Source organism: Triturus cristatus, chromosome 5_2, assembly GCF_964204655.1.
Source record: "Triturus cristatus chromosome 5_2, aTriCri1.1, whole genome shotgun sequence".
Taxonomy (NCBI): domain Eukaryota; kingdom Metazoa; phylum Chordata; class Amphibia; order Caudata; family Salamandridae; genus Triturus; species Triturus cristatus.
The window spans coordinates 24,259,877-24,286,963 of record NC_140588.1 but is presented as its reverse complement, the minus strand read 5'-3'; positions in this window follow the sequence as shown (position 1 = coordinate 24,286,963).

Sequence of the window (27,087 nt, the reverse complement as noted above, 5' to 3'; positions counted from 1 at the left end):
TACCTTTCAAACTCTTTCCCATAACCAATCAGAAATATACTTGTTCAGCAATGTAACATGTATCATATTTTCGAGTGCACAATGTTGATAAACAGCCAATCAGTTATTGGTTTCCTCAAAAACACCATCTTCCTCCATTTTAGATACCTCTCATTCTACCAACTGACTACCTCATCTACAGACATCTTTTGATTCCTTCTAGACATCCCTTCAAAATGCTTACAGTAGTGATTGTAGAGCACAGCTATGTTTTCTGGTGCAAAAGGTATGCTGAACACAGAGGTATTGACAAAATGCAAAATGTGGATAACGAATGGTTTGCACAGAGAGGATTAAAGTGGCACCAATTGCTGCCTTTGGTTAAAACCCTTTTGCATCTCCAACCCCCTGACCTCATGATTGTGCACTGTGGTAGCAATGACCAAGACACATTTGCTCGGTTAGGTTCGGAAATGATAATAAAGGATACCTTTTCACAACTGGCCACTTTTCCCTCACACTGTCTTTGTATACTTTAATATATGCCAAAGACAGAAATGGAGGTGGTCAATCAATTCTATCCACAGATTGAGAAAGCTAGGATGAATGTCAATAAAGCTGTTTTTCTGCTTACCTCAGAGACCATAACATGGGCTCTTTTTATAATAGCAAACTACGTTTTTACATGCATAACATCTACAGAAGTGATGGAGTACACTTCACAGATGAAGGAAACAGAGTGTTTCTCAACAACCTTAAGCTGTGCATCCACACTTACATGTAGCTGGAACAGTGTCATAATGAACACAACAGCTCTTTTTAGAGCCAACCTATAACTCAACAGTGAAAGATATATATGAATGTGTACTCTTCCTAAATATTTCCTGGATTCACGAACCCTTTGCGAATCCCCAAAAGAAATGCACAAATTCAATGTACTAAAACACATTTCACTTTCCAATTTTAACTTATAATTTATACATTTTTATATTTTTTCAAACTCTCTCAATTGTAATGTTTTTATGAACTCCAATCTCACTAGCTCTACAAAAAACTTCAGAACTGCAACATTACCTTATAAATTGTATACGATTTAATTATTCATTTAAGAAGGATCCACAAATTCACTGCAAAGTTATACTGGGGGCTGCGCTCAGAACCGCAATAGGTTTGTGACTCCTATTACAAGAGAAAAAAAAAATATTTCCTCCCAGTTCCATGGGCCCATTTCGGCCCCAGGGTCCCCATCCCCTGATGCCCGGACATTTTTAACAACATATTTATTTTTTTAAGGAACGGGGGCCGGTCGGACCCCCCTCCTTCAGGCCATTTTTTGGCCCGGGGACCCCATCCCTGGCTATTTGTAATGATTAATATAATTATATAATGGAGGGGGGCCATGCGGCCCCCTCCATAAGCCGATATCAGCCCCGGGGACTGCATCCCCTGGGGCTTGTCCTCTTTGTTGGGGACTGCGGGGGGAGCCCTGATGCCCCCGCAGTCGCTGCCGGCTCCCCACCTCCTGCGAGAGCCGACATTGCTATTGGGCAGAGGGAGCTGCTGACATGAAGTTCCCTTTGCCCACAAAAGCAATTCTGCTTCACTTCATGGAAGTGAAAGCAGTTTTCCTGCTCTCTCTTCCATGAAGAGAAGCAGAAGTTTGCTATGGCATGGCAGGAGCACTGCTCCTGCCATGCCATAGCAAACTGCAATGTCCCGGGGCTGGGCACCCAGGGACATTGCTGGAGCTGGCCCTGGGGAAGGCGGTCCCCAGGGCCATGAAAGGCTCCTGGATGGTGCCATGTGGCCCCCCTCCAATTGTTGCAATAGCCCCAGGTAGCTGGTGGTCCCCGGGGGCAAGGGTCTGCAAAGAACCACAATATTTGAAGAAAGTATGCCCCGGGGAGGTGGGGGTACATGTGGCAGTGTGGGGGGAGCTCGAGCTCCCACCACACCTTAATTCTTTTGTTAGCCCCGGGAGATGGCGGTCCCTGGGGCAGCGTGGAGGTGGGCAGGAGCCCACACCATGCATTTTATTTAAAAAAGAAGCTCCGGGGTGTGGCAGTCCCCCCCAGGGTTGCGGGGGCCCCCGCAGACCCGCCATCTATTAACATATTTGCCTCCGGTACCAGGCCCACCCAGGGGCCTAATTAAACAACAACACAAAATGGAGCTCTAGGGGCAGAGAACAGGTCGTCCCCCACTCTTAAGTTTCTACACAACAATTGACCTGTTCCCAAGGTGAATATACAATTCATGCACCTATACCCGTTGTCATATTTTTTAGACAATCTATACAGCATGTGGTTGCACCATCTGTGCTACTTATGGGTATGGCTCACCAATTTAAAAGGAAAAAGAAATTCATACGAGGTAAAAAAGAGGGACTGTCTCTATAATCCCCAGTTATATGTCTCTAAACACCCAATTGTAGTGAAAAAAGTGTAGGAAAGGAGCGAGGAAGCCTCACGGTAGCAACACCAGGGAGGTTTAAGCAGGAAGGTACTCGCCTGCTACCTCAAGATCTCATCATCAGCTAACCTCGCTCCAGAAATAAGGTTGTGTAAGGGAAGAAGAATGGGTAACCACCCAGAAGATAAAGTGCTAGGGTATGTGAAAAAAGGAAAACTAGTGCCAAAATATGTGCACCAAGGAAAACCCCACAACTATATACAGTTCGGAGCTAGACCACACTAGCTTACAATTTTTATTCTATGCTGTGTGTCTGCTCCTATTAAAATGCCGACATGTTTCATTGCCTTTGGGTACAATCACGGCAATTTCTTCAGGGCGTGGGGATTTGTCGCTTAACCCTGCACCACCGCTTTTCTGTTTTTAAAAACACTTCTGTAAGAGACAAGAGATAAAGAGACACACAACAACACATAACAGAATTAATTGGCATCTGGCAAAGGGAATGTACTGCGTTCCTTAATGCGTATCCACCATGTCATTTACCGGGATATTGCCCAACGTGGGTATACCTTTACCCTCGAGCTCTTGTGTGTGTAACTGCACTCCTTCAAGGCTCTTCCAATTGGCTCCTACTGTGAGTCTGTAACACATAACCAAGAATCATAAAACTGCTAGGTAGACACTGAAACTAGTTTATCCAATGTGTATCTATCCTTCTTCTATGTGCCTGCTGAGTATATCTCACACTGATGGTGTGGAGATCTCTGTGATCTTCCTCAACCTCCCAACTATCCCGTTTGCTATTATGTAACCTAGAGTCTAACTATGGCTACAATGATACGTTTAAAAATACCGGAGAATTCTTTTCTTGACCCCCGTTGTTTTAAAATGCACCGTAGTACCCTCACAGCCATCCCGTATCTCGCTCCATAACCTACGGTCTTACTACAATTGCTTTGAATCACCCGAAAAAAAAACATCTTGCTTTTTAAGGAGAGACCCTTTCTAACCACCCTCTCACATGGCAGGACCCACCGTAACTGTTTGCGCGTCCGGCAATAACTCAGCACCGCATCAACCGGATACAGCGTTTCATGGAAATAAATGCGCTCACGCTCACCCTGTTATCGGGCCTGAAAGGTCCCGCCTTCATCAGGGAGTGTCTCGTATGGTGCTCTAGCTGATGTTTACGTCACCGCCATATTGGAGTGGTAGTATCCACGTGTTGACTGCCTGTTGTTTTCGATATACCCCACTTACAATGCAGGGCAAGTGGATTTTAACGGTTACAGTATAGGTCACAGTGCATAGCTTTTCTTGTTTATGTCACCGATGTAAACATACTGCACTCGTCTTATTTACATTTAAATATTGTCCCATATACGCATGCAGGTTGTTAGGTATATGGACGCTAACAGCACCAATTGTGTAATATAGTGGTGCCTCCCTGGTGCGATAATGTGTGGTACCTCAACTATCTGCTCACTACATGTCTGCCCCTATGTGACACAGACATCCACTAATCAGACCACGGTCGAAAATTCAGAACCCCATAACTTTGTTGTCACCGAACATCCCCATCATGGATAGCTTACATCAACAGCAGTGCACGACAATCATTGTGTTTTCATTATTTCTATGACTGTCGGTTCAACATAATGCCCTGATGTACTGACAGGTGCCTGTATCATAAATAAATTTCTCAGTGTGGATGTAATAAGCAGTTTGTTCATTGCTAATGGCACTTCAGGGCATTGATGGCCCCCCAGTGTCTAATTCTAGCGTGCAACGCATCAAGTACTTATTATAAAAGGTATGAATGAATAGTGAGCTAAGTCAAGTCAAATTCCACTTTATTCGATTAATTAAAATCATAAAAGCATTCTACAATAAATATCAAGAGTTCATCTAAAACAGTATTAAACAATTGATAAATTTAAAAAGCAGATTAAAAAGGCCATAATTGCATAAAATATATTAAAAGATGCACTTGAGTGTGCAGAATATATGGATCCAAGTTTCTATTGTTCTTCCAATCTTAGCCTTACTCTCTTGCATCTCACAGATGCGGCTAAAAAACTAGCAGTGCAGTACATAATTAGTGGAGAGGGCAACATCTGTAAATATAACAATGCAGGCTTATACTGGATAAAACCCAAGTCCTTCAAAATAGATTTTAAATATCTAGTGCGAGGTTCATGATAGAAGGAACAAAAAAACAGAAAGTGGGCATTATCCTGTCCAGAGAAACCATCACATTTACATGGGGACGATTCCTCAAGCTTGCACCAGTCTTTCTCATCCCACAGCACCGTATAAGTTTGATTAAACCGAAATTTGGATAAAAGCCATCTATGAAAAGGGTTGGTTACCGTTATTAAATAAGGAGCCAGCACACAAGATGGAGATATCAGAACATGAGCCCTCACAGAGGGTTTACATAAATCGTGGGCTTCGCGCTCGGCCATGCGAATTCTCAGAAAATTTGTTTTCACCCACGACAGGTCAGCTCTACACAGGGCTTCAGGTTTACTAAATATTTCAGGGCGTCCCAAAAGCGCTGTCATAGTTTCAATATAAGACAGCCACTGAATATCCCTCCTGTGATCAAGTTGAAGACAATCTTTGATGATCCGATGATTAAGGCTAAGGTTTGGGTTAAGCCAAAGCTTTATCCACATCAATAGTGGAGCTAGATTTATTATGTCTAGGATATAACCCATTCCCAACTCTAGGTGTACTGAGTAGGTAGCCGTTGACTGGGGTAAACCCAGCAGTGAGCGAAAAAATTTATTTTCCTCAATCTGGATATCTTTAGAATTAACGTAACCCCAGACAGCTGCACCATATCTAGCAATTGCAATTGTCTTGGCTTTATAGACGGCCATAATAGCCTCCATAGGTTTCCCCCCCAATCTCTTAGCAAAACCCAGAATTGCAGCATATGATCTTCTTACCGCATTCATTTTAAATGTTAGCTGCGGTGTCCAGGTTCCCCTCTGGTCAGAAATCACACCCAAATAAGTAAAGACTTTGACACTAGTAATCACCTCTCCATCACAAAAAAAAGTTTTTTCTTTACGCATACCACATCCTACTGACATGGTATGTGATTTGCTTTTGTTGATCACCAGGTCGAGACTAGTCATAAAATTGCCAAAGGCATCAAGTAGCTTTTGTAAGGCAACTGGGGTCCTGGCTATAAGTACCGCGTCATCGGCATAGAGGAGCACCGGAATTGGTGCACCCCCCATGCTCGGGAAATCCTTTGTAGCAGACATTAGGTAGCCCTCCAGCGAGTTCACGTAAAGCGTGAACAACATTGGCGCCAGGATGCATCCCTGGCGGACCCCTCTAGTGGATCTAAAACTCTCGGTACACTTTCCGTCGGTGGTCATTCTAATCCGGGCCCTCAGATCTTTGTGAAGCTCCGCCAGAAAGTGTACCAAGGAACTGTCGAGGCCCATCTCCAGCAACATTGCCCACAACTTAGATCTATTAACAAGATCAAAGGCTGTGGACAGGTCCATAAAACCAAGGAATAAGCTGCCCCCTTTTGCTCTGGTATATTTGGAGAGTATGAGGTGGAGGTTGAGGCATTGATCCTCAGTACTCCTCCCTGACCTAAAGCCAAATTGTGCCTCGGACAAGATGTTATTCCCCTTAGCCCATGCAGAAATCCTCGCCAGGACAACCTTGCCTAAAATTTTTACCGAGGAGTCCAGAGGCGATATTGGTCTATAGCATTTTGGGTCTCATCTTTGCCTTTTTTTAAAAATTGGGACAATTGTAGCTAGAGACCAGGACTGAGGGAAACCCACTATTGCGGCGGCGTTAAAAACTCTGGTTAAAATGTTTGCCCAAAACAGTGGATTTGCCCTAAACATGTCCGCTGGCACTCCATCAGGGCCCGGGGCCTTGCGCCCTGCTGTCTCCTCTATGGCTCTAAATACCTCGCTGGTTTCAAAACACACAGGCTCCATGGTACTCTCATTTACGGGGATTATAAAAGGGTTCGGCTCCCTGTGACTGTCATAAATTTTTTCGAAATGGCACAGCCAATCGTCCTCTGAGATATTTAATTCCTGTGCTGAGTTTTGAGCGCCTGTAAGTAATGGGGAATTTATTATTGTCCAAAACTCAGCGCTATTTTTTAGAGTGGCTTTATCCCTTAAGTCCTCCCAAGCTTTGCTTTTTAATTCATTTTTACGCAGAGTAGTGGCCGTGTTGTAATCCTTTCTTAAACGCGCCACAAGCTCCTTATCCCTTGGGCGAGTGTTAAGGGCTTTTTTAAGGCGGTTATGAGCTTTACTGCAATTTTTATCAAACCAGCCTTTAGCCGGCTGTTGTTTAGCCCCCTGCCCTTTAGCTAAGAGACTGCTAGACACAAACCGGCAAATATCTTCAAAGGAAGATATAATATCATTGTGCCCAGCTGATGGAGTGGCACACACTAATAACTCTTCCGCGACTGAGTTGGATAAAGTTGTAAAAAAAATTTCCGGTACAACCGTCTCCCATTTAAGTCTTCTCCCCTGATCCTTTTCCTTCACAGGCAATATAGTTCGATGGAGAACAACAGATTTTGACAATAAGGCACTATTTGTTAACACCAGTCCAACAGGATTATGATCGCTCATGGGCATAGCAATTGCATTATATGAAATCACATGATTGAGAAAGTATCTCGAGACAAAAATAAAATCAATTATCGAGTCGCTAGCCCTTCCCGTGTAGGTGGCAACCCGTGTACTATTATCATAAAATTCAGGTTCAAATAGCTCATTTTCCTGCAATACATATTCAAGTGCTCGACCCTTCAGTGAGTGTTCTAAATGAGGGGGTGACACACTGTCTGGCCCCTCCGATTCCGCCATAACACATTTTGAACACAAATGAACATTAAAATCACCCATTAAAATAAATCGATACAGAGTGGAATGCTTGTCTCCGTAGAGAATTAAAAACTCAGATAACCAATTAAAATGCAAGGATTCAGGGTTGCTGTTAGGAGCACTATAACAGTTAATCAACAGTAGTTTACCACCATCCTCTAAGGTTAACTCCAGAATAATAAAGTTATTGGAAGCGCAGTCTATCATGATCAATTTGCCTTTTAAATTCACCGAAACCAGCATCATAAGACCTCCTTTGTTCCGTCCGGCAGGGGAAGGCAAAGCAGGGACAAAGAATGATGTGAAGCCATCTATCCAGTAATCACATTCCAAGTCCCAAGTCTCTTGCAAGGCGATAACATCATAACGCTTTACAAAGTTTTCCCAGATGGGGTCTCCCTTCTTAGCCCGCAACCCAGCAATGTTCCAAGATAACAGCCTAACCATGTCCCCGTTATCACTAATAATCTCTGGGGAACTGTTCTTAACCGCCTCAGAAGAAGGTACATGGACCACTGGTGTTGGGGCCGCTGCGGCGGCGTCCTCTGTACCCTCTCCCTCACCCCGTCAATCACAGAGGTCGAGGCCTGAGAGCACATTAAACCTGTTATATGTTGTAATGGGTGGACCAAATATACTAGAGTTATCACGGCCCTGCAACGAACTTTCATGCGCCCAAATGGGCCCCACCGGGGTAAATGGATTTGATCTTGATCTGGGCAAGGAGGGAAATTTGGCCTGGTTGTAGAAGTACCCAAGTGGACGCACTCGGATGCTGTTACTGTCCTCCAACAGGGATGCTGCCCTTAGGAGGACTGTGGCCACATGTTGTGGGTATTTAAAGTTCACAACCACGCAATCCCCTCTATATGATTTCCTTGATGGGCCAATCCAATTCACTCTCCTCGTCGTAATAATATCTCCAGCATGTTTGGAAGGGAAACCACATTTAACACCTAACCAGGCCACCACTTTGTTTTTGAGAGAATCATGCGCTTCCTCTTGCGGCTCATTATTACCTGCGCATAACAACGGAACATTTGCAAGTACGATGACATAAGGGGCGCAATCCGGGGGCAAATTAATAGTATTGGCGCGTCTACTTTGTGCAACGTTAGTGTTATATAAGGGGCTTGGTCTCTGCAATCCCCTAGCCTGGTCAGCATTTAAATCTGCTGGTGGGGGGCAGATGGCTGGGGGAACAGTAGAGTTATTTACCGGGCAACTAACCGGAGGGATCGAAGAAGGAGGGTTGGGGGCATTAGTAGCACTATCTCCCGTCACTTCAGGACTTACTAAACTAATTTGAGGGGGTAAGAAATTCACCTGAGAAAGTTTGACCAGCTGTTGGTCCAATAGACCTCCTAGTCTTTTAAGCTCCGCGTTTGCGGTGTCCAATTTGACTGTAAGACAGTCAATGGAAGCCTTAAGTTTTAGGTCAACAGCCGCCTCAATACGTTTAATTAGTACATCAAACTGCTCTGGGCTCAATGTAATACTGGGTTCCTTTATAATCTCAGCATTAGGTTTAGATTTGGGGGAGATGTAACTATCCGGCCGGTGAATTTCCCCTCTTTTCCTGTGGACGATCTTACCCCCCCTCTTGCTTTGCTGCCTTCTGCATGATCTAAAGGGTCTCTTTCCCCTGATATCTTCCAATATTTCTGCCTCTTCCTCAGAGTCAGGGCATAACGTATCATTCATTGTAGAGACCATTAATGCAGTGTCAGGCTCCTGGTGGATGGAAGCTACTGTATTACTTATTGACTCAGTAGCGTTTTGTTCATCTAGCGTACAGTCCAAGTTTCTCTCACCATCTTGGAAATCCTCCAGTGTAGCAGCTCTAGCTGGGGAGGGGACGTAATCTAGAGCGTCTACTTTACCCAAAGAGACCCTTCTATCCTCGTTGATTTTGGTCACCCTCTTCACAAGAAAATTATTCATGGAACCAGCCCCCGTGACCACCTTGTTTTTCTTAGGGCCAGACATAATAGGGTATGGGCCGAAATTGAATGTCGGCTATAACTTAGTCCAGTTTACAACCAATGTACACTAACGCTGAACAACTCCACAGCAACACTCATGGAGCACGAATGTATGTGTGACAGACAACAGCAGTACCTGATGTGGGGCAGATGTCCTGGAATCCGATGTCAGAGGGATGGCCCAGCCCTGCCTCCTCCTGCCCCGGACGGCCACAGACGGCCCGCCCTTTGCCCGGGCTTAGCCCGGCGCGGTCCCCCGCGCGTCCCGCGAAGCGGGTCTGCCCGGCCACTTAAGGCGTCTCCTGGCGCTCACGGCGCGTCAGCTGTAGGCGCCGCCGCTGGGGCTGCCGGGAGTTGGAGTCCCGGGGCGGCGACGCGATGTCAAGGCTTCTCTGGTTCTTGCTGCCTGCTTTGTTGGCCCCCAAAAATGACTCCAGGCGGTGGCGGCGTAAGGTAGGTAGGCTCTCCTGCTCTCCCCCCTGCTCCGCCGGTCTGCCCGGCCACTTAAGGCGTCTCCTGGTGCTCACGGCGCGTCAGCTGTAGGCGCCGCCGCTGGGGCTGCCGGGAGTTGGAGTCCCGGGGCGGCGACGCGGTGTCAAGGCTTCTCTGGTTCTTGCTGCCTGCTTCGTTGGCCCCCAAAAATGACTCCTGGCGGTGGCGGCGTAAGGTAGGTAGGCTCTCCTGCTCTCCCCTAAGTATTTACCCTGTTCCAATCAATAAGATCATTTAATCCAGTCTGATCCACACCTTCCTGGTAGATCCAACGTGCTTCCCTAGTACTTAGTCTGGTCGTTAAATCGTTAAAAAGCTCTCACGGCTAAGCTGCCGTTCTCAAGACCACAACACAAAATGGAGCTCTAGGGGCAGAGAACAGGTCGTCCCCCACTCTTAAGTTTATACACAACAATTGACCTGTTCCCAATGTCTGATTTTGGTGGAAAGTGGGCCAACTTTGGCCCACTTTCCACCAAAATCAGACAGATCATTCGTAGGCATTGGCATTTGTTAAGCACTATGAACATGCGAATGCCGCCACCTCGTTTTGCATTTAAACGATCAGCCAACATCCGAGACCATTTGGTCCACACTAGACCAAAACAAGATCTTCGAGAGACTAATATCCCGCAGGGACACTACCGATGTGGGAACTGTTCTGTATGTGCGTTTACATCTGTCACTAAAAGTGTCACCCTTGCAAACAACAAAATCTGGTTTTTAAACAAATTCAGTAACTGTAACACATCTAATGTTATTTATAGACTGACATGCCCCTGTGACCTTCACTACATTGGTCTTACCAGTAGGAAGGTTAAAATCAGGATACAAGAACATCTTAGTACACTACATGCAGGGAAACTGAGCACAAGATTGGTGCAACATTTTCAGTCCCAAAAACACACGCCTAAAGATGTGCGTTGGGTGGTCCTAGAGAGAGTAATGTGGGACCACTTCAACATGGAGACCAGACTAAGTACTAGGGAAGCACGTTGGATCTAACAGGAAGGTGTGGATCAGACTGGATTAAATGATCTTATTGAGTGGAACAGGGTAAATACTTAGCTCACTATTCATTCATACCTTTTATAATAAGTACTTGATGCGTTGCACGCTAGAATTAGACACTGGGGGGCCATCAATGCCCTGAAGTGCCATTAGCAATGAACAAACTTTCAATAACTGCTTATTACATCCACACTGAGAAATTCATTTATGATACAGGCACCTGTCAGTACATCAGGGCATTATGTTGAACCGACAGTCATAGAAATAATGAAAACACAATGATTATCGTGAACTGCTGTTGATGTAAGCTATCCATGATGGGGATGTTCGGTGACAACAAAGTTATGGGGTTCTGAGTTTTCGACCGTGGTCTGATTAGTGGATGTCTGTGTCACATAGTGGCAGACATGTAGTGAGCAGATAGTTGAGGTACCACACATTATCGCACCAGGGAGGCACCACTATATTACACAATTGGTGCTGTTAGCGTCCATATACCTAACAACCTGCATGCGTATATGGGACAATATTTAAATGTAAATAAGACGAGTGCAGTATGTTTACATCGGTGACATAAACAAGAAAAGCTATGCACTGTGACCTATACTGTAACCGTTAAAATCCACTTGCCCTGCATTGTATGAGGGGTATATCGAAAACAACAGGCAGTCAACCCGTGGATACTACCACTCCAATATGGCGGTGACGTAAACATCAGCTAGAGCACCATATGAGACACTCCCTGATGAAGGCGGGACCTTTCAGGCCCGATCACGGGGTGAGCGTGAGCGCATTTATTTCCATGAAACGCTGTATCCGGTTGATGCGGTGCTGAGTTATTGCCGGACGCGCAAACAGTTACGGTGGGTCCTGCCATGTGAGAGGGTGGTTAGAAAGGGTCTCTCCTTAAAAAGCAAGATGTTTTTTTTCGGGTGATTCAAAGCAATTGTAGTAAGACCGTAGGTTATGGAGCGAGATACGGGATGGCTGTGAGGGTACTACGGTGCATTTTAAAACAACGGGGGTCAAGAAAAGAATTCTACGGTATTTTTAAACGTATCATTGTAGCCATAGTTAGACTCTAGGTTACATAATAGCAAACGGGATAGTTGGGAGGTTGAGGAAGATCACAGAGATCTCCACACCATCAGTGTGAGATATACTCAGCAGGCACATAGAAGAAGGATAGATACACATTGGATAAACTAATTTCAGTGTCTACCAAGCAGTTTTATGATTCTTGGTTATGTGTTACAGACTCACAGTAGGAGCCAATTGGAAGAGCCTTGAAGGAGTGCAGTTACACACACAAGAGCTCGAGGGTAAAGGTATACCCACGTTGGGCAATATCCCGGTAAATGACATGGTGGATACGCATTAAGGGACGCAGTACATTCCCTTTGCCAGATGCCAATTAATTCTGTTATGTGTTGTTATGTGTCTCTTTATCTCTTGTCTCTTACAGAAGTGTTTTTAAAAACAGAAAAGCGGTGGTGCAGGGTTAAGCGACAAATCCCCACGCCCTCAAGAAATTGCCGTGAGTGTACCCAAAGGCAATGAAACATGTCGGCATTTTAATAGGAGCAGACACACAGCATAGAATAAAAGTCGTAAGCTAGTGTGGTCTAGCTCAGAACTGTATATAGTTGTGGGGTTTTCCTTGGTGCACATATTTTGGCACTAGTTTTCCTTTTTTCACATACCCTAGCACTTTATCTTCTGGGTGGTTACCCATTCTTCTTCCCTTACACAACCTTATTTCTGGAGCGAGGTTAGCTGATGATGAGATCTTGAGGTAGCAGGCGAGTACCTTCCTGCTTAAACCTTCCTGGTGTTGCTACCGTGAGGCTTCCTCGCTCCTTTCCTACACTTTTTTCACTACAATTGGGTGTTTAGAGACATATAACTGGGGATTATAGAGACAGTCCCTCTATTTTACCTCGTATGAATTTCTTTTTCTTTTAAATTGGTGAGCCATACCCATAAGTAGCACAGATGGTGCAACCACATGCTGTATAGATTGTCTAAAAAATATGACAACGGGTATAGGTGCATGAATTGCCTAATTAAACAAAGCAAGGAAGACCATGGTTTTTTTTCTGCAGTATTCGTGTACCCCACGCTACTCCCACCAAATTTGTTTAAAAAATACTTGTTTTGGCCCTGTGGAACCCCTTGAGCAGGACTAGGGGGTCAGGATAATTCTACCCTGCCCCTTTTCTTTTTTTAACCTTTTTTTCTTGTGACTCGGTGCGACCGCCAGAAGGTAATATATATATATTGCGTAGTTTTCTGCACTCCACACTCCGCGGAGCTCGCGGAGTGCAGAAAAACTCCGCTTCGCAATGTGCAGCGAAGTTTTTTACCCTCTCGCAATCACGAATGGTAAGTTTGCGATCGCAAACGGTAAGTTTGCGAGCTCCCGCACTGGTAGAATTTCTACCTGTGTGACAGGAATACCAGCACAAACTGCAGTTCGCACCACTTCACTCCGCCACTTGCGGAATTTCACACAGTTTTTTGAAAGTTCGCGGAGTTCCGCGTAGCACAACTCTGCGAACTACGCCCAGGCCTAACTACAACGTAATTGAAAGTGCTCCAATTAAAAAGTCATGTGACTGTACATCGTAGCACTACAGGTTCCATGATGCACTAGCATAGTATCCATTGTACACACAAGCAGGTAATGTAATCCTTTATATTAATAGCATCCATTACTGCCATTGTTCTATTTGTCCTCCTTTAAAATTGCATCTTGAAATGAAGTGTCTGAATGCTAAATGTCCCAGAGTTGCAGCAACGTAATTTTGAAATAGCTGGATTTCAAAACTGTCCAAGAGCGTGTCATGTCCCCAGAGTGTCAGCAACACAATGGTAGCAACTCCACAATAGGGGCCCCCGGACCCTGTAGAGTGGATTCGGCAGCAACAGGAGTAGAGAATCCCGTCATTGTTAACGTCAGAAGAAAGATTTGCCGAGCCCGGTTTGGAAACAGTTCCAGTTATTTAATTCAACTCTGCAAGCTCACTATAACTACCTACTGGAAACCACCAGTAGGTAACATATATATATATATATAATGTATTCGCCATGCGCATTATCAACGGCCATCTTGCCTGTGCTCCCTTCCCAAACAGCTGGGAGTCTGTATTTATACATGGAATGTGGTTCACTTAGCAAGACACATATTTTAGCAAGGCAAGAATTTAAAACATGATGAAATTGTTTTGTGCAGCATGTTTACTCATTTTTATATTTGTATATTTGTACACATTGTAGTTGCTAGCTTCATGTGTTCCTCACCGTGGCATTTTGCATTGAGTCTGTTTACAATGTCCATTGATAATGCTCTGTGTCATGCCTGAGTCATAAACCTGTGATTGTCTGGGACCTGGTCGAAATTCACGTTGTGGTGACAAAATGTAAAAATGGTAGAAACACTTATCTGACTATTTAAGTCAGTCATTTGCATGTAGCGCGCTACGTGATCAAGGTCGCAGTGCGGCGGCCGAAACGCATCATTTGGACCTTGTTTTGATGGATTAAAACTCACTTATCAACTGTGTCCATGTGTTTTGTGTTTTTCCTGTGTGGCAGAACATGGAATTGTTTTTCAGTATAATATCTATATCTAGATCTATCTATCTATCTATCTATCTATCTATCTATCTATCTATCTATCTATCTATCTATCTATCTATCTATCTATCTATCTATCTATCTATCTATCTATCTATCTATCTATCTATCTATCTATCTATCTATCTATCTTTCTCTCTCTCTATATATATATATATATATATATATATTTACTAAAAAAACAAGGGTAACAGGGGCTTTATAGTTAGGTTCAGATTTTACACACATAAAACCATAATAATTCAGCAGTTACAGTTAGAGTTATCTCAAATGACTATAACTCGTGCCCTATGGTAACTATAACTCATGCCCCTGCCATGCAGTTTTCTCATCAATAATTTTACAGCAAATGTTGCAGTGATATTATCAAATATGTCATGAGTAATGTAGTGTAATTAGCATGTTTATAATGTTTTAATGTAATTATGTACTAACATAGGAGTTATGATTGATACATTTTAATTCATCCAAGTGACTATATCAACTGCCCTCCAAAACTCTGCACTGTACTCTAGTTGCATGACATATAGCTTTCAAGGCCCTTTGTATCACTCACTGAGTGATCTGTGGCTCTAGACCAAGCTTAAAGAGAGGACTTCCATGAAAGCGGAAACCTCTGATCCAGTATGGTCCTTGTGGGTAGCTGTTTTTTTTTTTTTGCAGGACCCCCCAGCTTTTTGTCTGGTTTTTGATGCAACTTTACTGAGGTTTACAGGGTCCTTGCAAAACAGTTTCCCCGTACCAGTGTTCTTTCCCTAAAAATGTACCGCAATTGGCACAACTTCAGCAACCCCTGTAAGTCCATAGTAAATGGTACCCCTAGTACCTAGGGCATTGGGACTGAAGAGGGTGGCACAAATTGTGCTACCCTAGGGACCCCTCAGAATTACCTTTATGTCCTCTTGTGCAGTGTGTTTTCAGGTGGCCCCCTTCTTCGTAGCACACTAGCTACCATTGACCTCATTTAGATGCTCCCGGCCAAATCAAGGACACTCCTGAGAATCCGCTAGTGGAACATTGTACCTGGCCTTTCTACATACCTTACTCAAGAAGGTAAACCTCGAAATCCAACTTCATGATTTTAATATGCTTTTTTCTATTTTCTCCCATTGACTTCAATGGAGTGTAATTGCGCACAAAAGTGATTTATTTTGCAAACTGGATACATTTTTATTTTGAAAAGTACTTACTGTAGAATTAAGTTTTAGGTCTAAAAAATTGTATAAAATCGATGTTATTTTTACAAATTGGTCTCGGATTTATTCTTGAGTGTGTGTATCTTTTATTGCCTCTTTGAGTACAACAACTGCTTAGCAGTACCCCCTGATAAGCCTAACTGCTCACCCACACTACCACAAATAGAGCATTAGTATTATTTACTTTTGCCTCTGAATATCAATCTGGGTCTCAATGGACTCTCTGCACAGTGTACTTCATTTTAGTGCACTATATAGAAAGCCAGCTTTCAACATTGGTGGCTCAGTGGTGGGGTCTATGACTTTGCATTTGCTGATATACTCTGTCAATAATGGACCACATGAATAAATAAATAAATTGCCTATAGCCAGTTGTGTTTTTCGATTGGTCTATTTAAAAAAAAAAATAATAATAATTAACTGTTAGGGCCTAGGTTAAGCCCCTGAACCTAGTTGTTAGAATTTAAAAACCGTACTCTACTTAGGTCAAAAGAAAAGTGTTAAGGATTTTTTAACTTTAACAAAAGGTCGCACCTTTAGTGCCCTAATGGATAGCTCACAGGGGCAAGCTCAGGAGCTTGACCTGACACTATACCTGGAGTCGTCATACTCCCAGTTATGGGCCTTCTATACAAGATATGGTGTTAAAACTGGCTCTCATGCTACCAAAGAGAAGCTTATGAGGCTTCTAGCAGTACATGAGAGAGATCACCCAGTGGGTGAGGATGATGCCTGGGAGGATCATCCCACAAGAGGAGAGATGTTGAGGAGGTGGTGCGATCCCTTCATCAGAAGTGGAACTTGCCCTAGAAAGATTGGCCATGAGGTTGAACTTAGAAGCTCAACTTCTGGACATAGAAAAACAGGGCAAAGAGATGGGCCTAGGACCTATCTCTGGTGGCAGAGATATCATAACTAGGAAGAGGAAGGATTTTTTTGACTCTAAACTCCCCAAAGGAGTTGTCCCTAAATATGCAGAGCATGATGACATCACCAAACGGTTTACTGCAGTGTTTCCCAAACTGTTGTCCGCCGACCCCCAGGGGTCTGTGACACATTCCCAGGGGATCTACAGGAAGCAGTTTTAAAAGCACTGCAAAGTTCCTTCTATAATTCGCAGTTTTCAAGCAACAATAAACGTGTCAAGATAATACCAGTGATTAATGTACCTGCTGGAGAGAGCTGAGAGATTTGTCCAGTGGCAGCTTTGAGTTATCTAATGTAGCACAGAGGGTTAATATGCCTACTGCAAAGAACGTGCACCATGAATTTTAAAAAACAGTAATTTATGTGCATAACTGAGTTGGTTACTGCTTTTGTCACAGAGATTCTTTTGTTACTGTGCAGTTCATAAGTGACAACCGTAATCTAGCACAGTGACCTATAAACTTTCATCTAAGAGCTGCTTGCAAACTGCATAGTACAAGTTAGTATCTTATGTTTTTTTCCCAGTCTTTCATTATCCTGATGTTGCTAAAAAGGTTTATTTGGGTGGAAAGAACTTTTTATTGTTAAAGTCCATGCTAACCACTGCGTTATGTTCTGAATCCCAAGTTTGTGCTTCTCCGGACCAGCACTCTTTAAAAATGCCTACCAGTATGAATGACACTTGAATCCTACACCTTGTAGTCCCCTTTGCCTTATGTAACATTTTCTATACACTGATTTACACATATGATTCATTGTCTCTATATGTGTGTGATGTAAAGTGCTCTGACATCCTACAATGGTATGAGAGATGCTATAAAAAAAATGAAATACGTGTGACAACTGGGGCTATGGAGTGATGAGAGGCACTGTTGGAGGGTGATAATAAGGGAACCATTGAAGAACCCCAAAAAAGATTGTCGTATCCTGGTGCATAGTAAGGTCTTCATTTACTATTTGTTAAAAGCTAATACAATTCAATATATAATGATAAATGTGTTTTAGACTGCAACATTGTTTCCTAAATTTCTTGGGGGGGAGAGCCTCCCAAAGCCCCCTTTGTAGTAGTCAGGCTCACTCACTGCACTTGGTGTATCGGGACCGGTCTGAAAACATTTGCCAGGGCTGCTTTGGGTTTGCAGTCTGGCCCTGGCAGGAGCAGGAGCCTTGTACTGCGTAATAAAACCAACCATTTAAGAGTTAGTCACAGAGATGCAGCACCAACCTTCCCATTAACACTTTTTTGTTTTTTGCAAATTCTTTCAATTTAAATACTAAGGGGGATGTTAGAAATGGGACCTCTGGTTGGCTAAGGCTTGCGCCAAAGCCAGGCAGAGACCACCACTCTAGTCAGGGCAAGGGAGTTACACGCTGAAGATAACCCCTGCTCACCCCCTTGGTAGCTTGGCACGAGCAGACAGGCGTATCTCAGGGGCAATGTGTAAAGCGTTTGCGCAATACACCTGCACAGCATCAACACACTATGCACACTACAAAAGGAACTCCACACAAGGTTATATATAAAAATAGCCTTTGTTTTACCATAAACACATTAGAGTAGTAATCACACAATATACACTGTGCCAACTGGCACGGGCAATATTCACACGGGAATTATATACAGGACCAGGCCAATCGGGCCCCGGTCAGAACCATCAGATCAGATAAGCAAATGCAAAACACAACCAGTGACTACTGGTACCATAATGACCTAAGCATTATCATTTTTTTTTTTTTTTTTTTTTCATTTTGATAACTTTATTTCGGTCGGAGACCATAAAAGCACAGAATAAATAACAAGAAAATTGCACATTTCATTAAAACAATAAATAATGTCAAGTTAATACAATAGTTAAAAATGTATTAAACTGATGTTATCAAAAAGACTCATTTGGTAAAAGACAAAAGTATTTAAAGAAAACTTTTCCTTCTGCGCCAAAACCCATGTAAAAAGCGAGACATAGCAAAAACAATTGGGGGGTGAGTATCATATCTTAAGACCCTGCATGCGAGCATGCAGTGTCTAAACCCTAGGTTCTTGCAAATGGGAATGAGCCACTTTTTTCTTATTGAATGGTATGCAGGACAGAAAAACAGGACATGGCATATATCTTCACTGCTATGGTTACATGCCGGACAGGCTGCATTTTCTGATCTTGCCCATTTGCAGGTGAATGCTCTGAGCGGTAAGGTACCATACCTCAACTGCAAATAAAGCTTCCTAGCAAGAGATGGATAAATTACATCGAGGAAGGCCTCTGCTCTTGTTTCTAATTTTACTAGGAGAAACTCATTAGTGAGTTTCCCCAAGGAGCTTGAACCATGTAAGGTAGCTAATCTCAGCTCCCTTATATGGCCTCTTAGATCAGGCTTAGAAATCCGTATGCAGGCTACCTCCGGTAGTTCCCAGAGATCGGTCCTGCCGATCTTTATGCTAAGAGCCTTAACATGGGATAACCATAGAATGTTCTTACTTTTAATTAATGTCCAAACCTCTAAGAATTCCTCTGTAAAAGGTGCCAGTTCATGCACCGTCCAGAGCCTTTTCCAGTAGAGTAAGGGTCGGAGAATTGCCAAGTCTTCAATTGGTTCTAACCCCAGGTCGAGGCGTAGGGGAGTGAGCGGTGTGCTTACAGGAAGGCTCACAAGTCTTCTCATAAAACCCTACTCAACAAGGGTTAATTTGGCAATGTTTTTATGGCCCCATAATTCGACCCCGTACAACGAAGCTGTTCTAGCTTGTAATCGGTATATTTCAACTACCGGATCTGCTGGTTTATATACCGAGGCTCGCTGGACCTTGCAAAGGCCCCCTGCTATTTGAGACAGCCTCAACCATGATTTTGCGATTTGAGGTCCCCAATCAAAGTTCTCGGTCAACGTAATTCCAAGGTACACAAAAGTCCTGACTCTCTAAAGGGGGGAGCCATTTAGGGTGGGATTTGGACGAGTCCGTTTGGGAGGATTGAAGATCATGAATTTAGTCTTTTCTAGGTTAATCTCCAAGCCTCTGGAAGTACAAAATGCCAGGAAACCATCCAAGGTGCGCTGGATGCCCGATGATGTTTTGGATATTAGCAGGGTATCATCGGCAAACATCAGAGCGGGCACTCTACCGGTAGCCAATCTGGGGGCGTCATTATTAGCTACATCAGCCAGGTGAGTAACAAGACCATTGATGTATAGGCTGAACAATGTTGGAGCCAAGACACACCCTTGGCGCACTCCCTTCCTAACGGGAAAGCGTGAGGATAAATCGCCATGTCTCCCGCATCTAACCTGGGCGTAATTACCGCTGTGAAATCTAATTAAGATATCCAACAGGTAGGGTGGGAGACCCATTTCTGCCAGGACTTTCCATAGTTTTTCTCTTGGGACAAGATCAAAGGCAGCTCGCAGGTCTACAAAGATGAGGTAGAGACTGCCACCCTCTACTCTCACCGTTTTCCAATATAGAACCTGGAGCCGGAAGATCTGGTCTATGGTTGAGATCCCAGATCTAAACCCTGCCTGTAATGTGGTCAAGATGTTGTTGTCATCCATCCATTCCTGGATTCTATCCAAGATAATCCTGCCCATTAATTTCTGGGTGGTGTCAATAAGGCTAATTGGTCTATAATTAGCCGGCTTTAATGGGCAGCCTTTCTTAAATATGGGAACTATCTCCGCGCCCAACCAAGTATCTGGCAAGGCGGCCCCCTTTATCACATTAGAATTAGACACCATCCTGAAATATCATAACATGACATTAGGCATAAGCAGTAGGCATAAAACACATTAGGCCCCAACCCTCATTAGCATAAACACATTACGCAATAGGCTTTACCAGCATAAACACATTATGCATAAACCTCCTAAACATCAACACATTATGTCATAGGTATCACATTAGGCATGTACATCACCTAAATCAAACGAGGGCCCTGTGCCCTGCCAACCTACAACTGACCCCCAGGTCAACTGGCCTTTCGCTGGGGCTCAAATGCCCTTTGTCCAAATTGTCAAGGCTGGCTGCCACTGCAGCTAAAGAGAACGTGCGCAAAGCACTGGGGCAGGAGAGGAGTGTAATTCACCCCTCTCTCTCCTCAAAACGAAATGCCCCCAAGGAAAATAATGGGGCTGGCACTACTGTGCCTCCTGAACCCCCACTGGGGCTCCCAGGCAACAAATGCCCCAATGTGGCAGCTGCCTGCGCGCTTGCAGGGCAGCTGGGGAATGAGCCCTGGCACCACTGTGCCACTGAAGCCCCACTGGGATTCCTACACAAAAAGTGCCCCAACGTTGCAGCTGCCTGTAGTCGGGGCAGGACAGCTGGGAAACTACACTGGCACCAACGCTACTGGGCAAGCCCCCCCCTGTGTGGAGACTCCTCGGGTACAACAGGTACCCAGAACAACGCCAAGGCGCAGTCCCACTCACCGGGGCTCTCTGCTGGACTCCTCCGGTCTTGGACCTCCTGCCAGCCTGAGGTAGGAACCCGCGAGGCTCCGATCGAGACCCTCCTCTTGGGTCTCCTCTGGACGATGCGCTGGCCTCCCACTAGCACACGGGGGCCCCGCTCCTCAGACAACACGGTCGGCTGGGTTGTCGCGTCACTCCGCCTCTCCCTCGACCGGCCGTCACTTCTGGATCCTGGCGGCTGGAGGCTGGAGTCAGACACGGAGCGTGGTCTCCCTCTTTCTTGTCGGCCCGTCCCAGCACGGGGTAGGCTCCCGCCTGGGTCTTCTCTTCCGGCCACTTGCACAGGTCACCATGCACCACGTGGGGCTCTCCCTCTCCCTCTCCTCACGGGAGCCCCGCTCCAGCTGGTGCAGACTTCCGGCTTTCATCAATGGCTCAGGCCGCGCCCACAGTCAGGTAACTTCTGGGCCACGGCGGTGATTTTCTGGTGATTCCTTCATGTGGGGGCAATACGGGGTAGGGTCCCGTTTTAAATAAATACAAAAGAGGGTTGGGCAGCCGCTATGAGTATATAAAACAAAAAAAAGGCAAAGATGTGGGGTGGGCACCAGCTCGGTGCACAGAAATGCGGGGTGGGCTACCGCTTCAATAAGGAGCGCAGGAGGAAATCCTACCCACCAGCATTCCCTCGCAGCCTCGCGCTGCAGCAGGGCCAGCTCCTCTCCCCTTAGGCAATTCAAATACAGCGCTCACGAGGCGCTAGGCCATAAAAGTCCTTAAAAAGGCAGACATAAGAGAGTCTTTTGTGCTGGGGAGACCACAGTACAGTGCAGCCAGGCATGCCAGCATGCAGGGACCCCCAGGAAACAGCAGCTGGGTCCCGCGGCGGTTCCTCCTGGCAGAAGGTCCACTCCAAGTAAAACCCAAGCACAGGAACAACCATCATGGGGTCACAGCCCCTTTATTTATAGGACATGTTCCTTTGTCTGTAAGCACAGGGCTGGGGAAAACCAGTCCCAACTGGTCCTGCAGCACTCTGTTTACCAGGCTTCTCTTTCCTATTGTTAGGTGGGGGCTCGTCATCAGACACACCACAGGGGGGCAGAGCCAGCATTCACTAGGGCAGGCACAATCCTATTCAGGGACCAGGGACTTCCCCTCCCACTACTCAGAATGCAGATGTCCCTATTCAGCCTAGCGCTGACTCACCCTGCCCCTCCTGGAGCCACACACACCTCCAGTTCCTGTCACTCACAAGCCAGACATGCAATTCACATCAGGCAGGCAGACACATAGCACACAGAAATGCCAACTTCTAAAAGTGGCATTTCTCCACCAGTCATCATAAATCAGCCACGCCATTGCGCAGCATTTATTCTCACAAGTTCATACATACTAAACTCGACCCAGTGCGCTTCTTTCATACCAGGAATTACCATGGACACACTTATCCCCAATGCATTCCTATGAGAGGGCAGGCCCATCTCACCACACGTACACAGAGAGCGCACACACTTTACACTGGGCCACAGTGCTAAAGTGCCCAGAGGCATAAAACCACCACCACCATGTCAGACCTTAAGGCAAAAAGTTCAGGGGTGAACCTGCTACAAAGGGCCAAATCCAATTGGGGACATTTACAACAGAAGTGGCAGAGTGTGTCGTTAGCCTCCTTGGCTTAACGACACGCTCCACCACTTCAGAAACACAGGGCTGCACCATTATTACAATAGTATGGTGCAGCCCTGCATTTCCTCCCGTGCTGTGGCTACGCTTAGCAGTGTAGCAGCAACGAAGGCACCCTTGCACCATAGTGCAAGGGTGTCTGTGTGCAGGGGAAGGTAGTTTATGTACAGGAAGGTCCCCCTTCCTGCACATAAACACTCTTGAAATGCAGTTTTGTCACTTCTATGTGTACTGCTTAATCCAGCACATATGGAAGTTACAAAATGCCATTTTAAAAAAAAGATTGTTTATGTGCAGCAAGGGTCACCTTCCTGAACATAAATAATCCAACTCGTTTTGCTTTTTCCATGTGTGCTGCACAAGGAAGCACCCATTGAAAAAGCAAAAACAAGGAGAAATAAAACATTTCTCCTTGTTTAGCCAAGTTAAGACCTGGTTTTGCCTGGTCTTAATTTTGGCGCTGCCTCCTATTTACGCTGCCCTTGTAAATAGGGGGCAGCGTCAAAATCAATGGATGCTGCGGTGGAATGCCCACCACAACACCCACTGCCCACCCCTTTCATGCTAAGCATTGCGTGAAAGGGGGCCTTATTTACAAAGCAGTGTTAAGCGATGTTAAGTGGCTTAACACTGCCTTGTGAATATAAGAGAAGCCCCTACCTCCACGGAATTGTCACGAAAAGTGTTGTTCCCATAGCGATAGGGGCTTGTAAATATGCCCCTAAAATCCTTAGTAATTTGAGTATTTGTTTTGTGTGCACATGTGTGTTTATCTTTTTTCGAATTACTGTTTTAATGTTTGAAATTTAAATCATACAAATTGCTTGGGGGTCCCCGGCTTCCAGTGGTGACTTAATGGGGGTCCTCCGGAGTCAAAAGTTTGGGAATCACTGGTGTAATGTACCAAGTCTAAGCCTTGTTAGATCAGATCTGTGTTGGATATTGCTTACCAGGAGCAAATATGTTTGTGTACCCAAAACAGAAGGGATTTCGCAATAAGCAATAACACTTTGTTTTCAACTTGCGTTTTCCATTCTGTCAAATTCCTTTGCGGAGGCATATCTCAACTTCAAATCACTTTTACTAACATCCTGGATAATCTCAGGGTTCGTCTTATCAAGTGTCATCTTATAATATGCTAGCAAATTATAGATATGCTCTAGCCAAGGAATTTTTCTGCTATGGTCAAGGGTCAGGCAATCCTTTATTAAATCTTTAGTTAATTTAGTTTCTTCTTTCACCCATATTCCTCTCCAAAAGGTAAGCCCTGCTATATTAATGAAAATCACTTATATACGGTACAGACATTTCTTTATACACTATATAATTAGCTGTGGATTTTGGAACTGCCAGCACTCTCTTATTTTCTTTCATTTGTGGTGACACAATATTCACCATCCCCCATATAGCTGCCCCATAGCAAGCTCCTGTCAAACAGTGTACAGGGCAAATTGTTCTATTAGACATTGTAGTCTATTTGCTGTCCTGGACAACAACACCGCATCATCTGCGCAGAGTAGTACTGGAGTTATGCGTGTTCCAACTTTTGGAGCATCTACTTTTTGTTTTTGTAAAAAGGGGTCCACATTATTGATATATAAAGAAAAAAGGAGAGGCGCCAGTATGCAACCTTGACATATTCCCAATGTAACCCTAAAATCCTGGGTATATTCCCCCATTGTTCCAAACCGTACTCTAGAGGTTAGTAGAGTGTACATCTGGGATAAATATATAATAATATCAATAAGTGCTCCTAGCTCTTTCAGGGTTTATGACAATTTAGCGTGATAAACAAGATCAAACACACTTGTGAGATCTACGAAGCAGAGATGTAATACTCCATCCTTATACTTTCCTATTAATAACTCCAGATTTAAACACTGTTCAGATCTTCCAATACCACTTCTAATCCCATACTGTGCTTCTGAAAGGATATTATTCTCATCAGCCCATTGTTCTTAACTCCCCAGCAGGATTCTGCTCATCAATTTGGAGGTGGAGTCAAGAAGGGATATAAGGCGGTAATGATTCGCCTTCCCTCTGTCCCCTTTTTTAAATATGGGAACAATAATACTTTCTACCCAGGGGGCTGGCAATACCCCCTCCAAAGCAGCATTAAAAACATTTAATAAGATAGGGGTCCAGAATTCAGTGTTACATTTAGATACATCAATGGGTAGCCCATCTGGTCCGGCTGCTTTTCCATTACTACTGTTTTGTAGGATTTAATTTCCTCCAACGCAATTGGTAGAAATGTTATGGGTTCAACTAATATAAAATTACTATTCTTTAAATTGGTGACTATAACAGCATTATGCTTAAAAATACGCTCAAAATGCATGATTCAATCTTCGGGGGTAACAGCATATTCAATGTTCACTGTTGTATTTTCTTTAAAAAAGGGGTGGTCGATTATCTTCCAAAATGATGCTGCATTTCTAGTTTCTGCTGCCTGCACTAAATTATCCCAGGCATCCTCACAAATTTCATTTTTTCTGTGAGTCACAGTTTTTTTTTACTCTTTCCTCAGGGTACCAATTTTCACACTATCTCTTGGTTTAACCTTGAGGGCTGTTTTTAGTTCCCTGTTTAACCTGGAACATTCCCGGTTAAACCATCTTGGGTTATTTTCGTGGGCTAATTTCTTCTTTTTATATGATAAGTCCCCTGCAAGTTCTGTCATGATATTACTAAAAGCAGTTATAATTGCCTGGTCTATTGAAGAGCAATCCATACAGATATCAATATCATTTTGTTTTTTTCCTTTCAGGTTATCCATGAAAATTATTGGGTTTACACCTGACCATTTAATGGTAACTCCATTAATTCCTTGTAACTTTATGTCTGTGTCTGATACCTTACCCCTAAGTTGTTGGGTCAGACTAAACGTTAGTGTAAGGATAAGTGGATGGTGGTCACTAAACAAACTTGGACAGATTATACATTTTTCTGTCAATCCCTTACATTTAGCTGACACAATAAAATGGTCAATACATGATACTGATCCCACCCCTACATAAGTATATATAGCTGTTTCTCCATCTAAGTTTTCTGGTTCCATGACCGCTAAATTATACTTATAAATGAGATTGTTAATTGTTTACCCACAAGAATCATGTGGAAAATGGGTGATAGGGTCCCCAAAACAATCAAAAAATCCACATTGTTCACCCGCTACACTATTGCAAGTTTCACAATTGAAATCACCCGCCCATATAAGTATGTATTCCCCTCCAAGTTCCTTTAAAAAATGATCCAAGTCATTCTCTAATGCCTTAATAATCCTAAATCTAGTACCATCAAAAATATTATTATAAAAATGAATCAAGACAATAGACTGTGTACCTTCCGAATATAAGTGTATCAGCTGATAATACTGTGACTTATTATTGACTTTCTTTAATATCAAAGGTGATGTAAGAGCACTTAAAGTTGCTAATCCACCTTTGGCTCTCCCCATTGTAGATGGGATTGCATTTGTGCAAAATACCTGGAAACCATTGATAAAAAGAAGGCTCAGTAGTCCAGGTTTCCTGAATCATAACTACTGCACAGCCCTCTATCGTTTTTTGCCATTCTTGATAATTTATCTTATTTTTGATTCCTGCCACATTCCAGGACATAATAATAGGAGACTCATGGGTTTGTGTACTTACTACACCTTCCTCCAGATCACTAGAGGAGCTATTGGTGCTAGTATCCCCAATATTATCTGCTAGATCGCATCGGGCCTCCCTAAAGGTTTGTACATAGGGACCCCCATCCAAATTATCAACAGTAGGAATATGTTCCATTGTTCTCTTAGAAAAACTAACCACGTCCTTACTGAGTCAATCGATCTCACTAAAACTTCTGAGCAATTCGTACCTATTATGAATATGGACAGTTGGAACTTCTTTATACATGTTAGAAAAATGTAAATTTCTAGATCTTGGCCTTTAAAAGAAGGCTAATGGGATGGCAGTTATGTGGTCGTTCATATTGCGATGTAACAATGTTGAGCTGTTCAAAAAATCCTCCATCAAATCCCCTACCAACTCCCTACTACAAAAATTCACTACTATACAATCTCCTGAACAGTCTTTTCTAGAGCTACCCACCCAATTCACCCTCCTCAGCATTATTATATTATGTTGCAGTACATTGATATCAACATTCGTTTTTCGTCGCAATCCAATGTGTCACTTGATTTTTTAACGATTCGTACGATTCACGACTTTTGTCTTCCAGTCTATGTACATTTGCTAGAATAATGACATATGGAGTTGCCTCGGGGGAAAGGTGCAATGGCTCTTCAGGGGTATTAACACGTTGCATAGTTCTACTCATGTTGTTCATTTTATTAATTTCTTCTGGACCTGGTCCTATGCGAAGGGCTTTAAGTTCTTTAGTGGGCCTTTGATCTTGAGTGGGTAGAGGATTAGTGCTATCCCTTAAAAACAATTTAGAGGGGTTCATGCT